Source organism: Buteo buteo, unplaced genomic scaffold, assembly GCF_964188355.1.
Source record: "Buteo buteo unplaced genomic scaffold, bButBut1.hap1.1 HAP1_SCAFFOLD_185, whole genome shotgun sequence".
In the NCBI taxonomy this organism is placed as follows: domain Eukaryota; kingdom Metazoa; phylum Chordata; class Aves; order Accipitriformes; family Accipitridae; genus Buteo; species Buteo buteo.
This window is the reverse complement of record NW_027439349.1, coordinates 108546-110000: the sequence shown is the minus strand read 5'-3', so window position 1 is coordinate 110000 and position 1455 is coordinate 108546.

Sequence of the window (1455 nt, the reverse complement as noted above, 5' to 3'; positions counted from 1 at the left end):
GAGAGGTGCTCCAACGGCCTGAACACCGGCAGAGCCGGCCCGCCGTGGAGGCTCTCCGACGCACCCGAGGACGCCTCAGCGGGCGCTGCCTGTGGGTCTGGATCAGTCAAATCGTGGAGCGGGAGGTGCCACGGGCCACCCGGCTCCAGACAACGATTCCCTTGAGGAAGGTAACGGGACCGGGGGATGGCCACAGCAGGCTCAACTCCCCCAGCTCCTCCAGCGTTCGAGTGCCGGCAACCGCCACCGGCTGCCGGTCTTTGCCCGCCCCACAGGCAACCGCTTGCCGTCGGGGAAAAAAAAGGCACCTGGACCCATGCCGCGCACGGGTGTTCGGGGCCTGGGGGAATGCCACAGAAGCGAGACAACCCCAGCCGCCTGCGTTCGACTTGCCAGCCACCAGGTACAGCCGCACTTTTCTTCCCGCTTCGCGGGCTCCAGCTTAAGGCCGGAGAAAACGCGATGAGGTGCCGCCACCTCTAACCCGGTACAGCGCTGCAGACCTTTCCACCGAGCCCTCCTGCAACCAGGCAAGCCGGGGCAGGCCGGACACCACAGGCCGCCCACGCGTGGCTCATGCCGGCAGAAACAGGACGAGGCGCTGCGGCCTCTCACCTGTGCCATCATCGGGCCCTCGGGGGCTGGGGGGAAGCTGCGGCACGCACGAGAACCCCCAGCCGTCTGCATCCGGCTGCCAGCCACCGGGACCGGCTGCCGCTTGCACTCTGCCCAATTCGTGCATGGGCTCCAGCTTAAGGCCGGAGAAAACGCGATGAGGTGCCGCCACCTCTAACCCGGTACAGCGCTGCAGACCTTTCCACCGAGCCCTCCTGCAACCAGGCAAGCCGGGGCAGGCCGGACACCACAGGCCGCCCACGCGTGGCTCATGCCGGCAGAAACAGGACGAGGCGCTGCGGCCTCTCACCTGTGCCATCATCGGGCCCTCGGGGGCTGGGGGGAAGCTGCGGCACGCACGAGAACCCCCAGCCGTCTGCATCCGGCTGCCAGCCACCGGGACCGGCTGCCGCTTGCACTCTGCCCAATTCGTGCATGGGCTCCAGCTTAAGGCCGGAGAAAACGCGATGAGGTGCCGCCACCTCTAAACCCGGTAGAGCGCTGCAGACCTTTCCACCGAGCCCTCCTGCAACCAGGCAAGCCGGGGCAGGCCGGACACCACAGGCCGCCCACGCGTGGCTCATGCCGGCAAAAACAGGACGAGGCGCTGCAGCCTCTCACCTGTGCCATCATCGGGCCCTCGGGGGCTGGGGGGAAGCTGCGGCACGCACGAGAACCCCCAGCCGTCTGCATCCGGCTGCCAGCCACCGGGACCGGCTGCCGCTCTGCCCGCTCCAGCTTAAGGCCAGAGTCAAAGGACGAGGTGCCGCCACCTCGCCCGCCCATCACCAGGCCCTCAGGAGGCGGCGGCAGCCGCGGCGGGCTGGATGCTCACGGGCA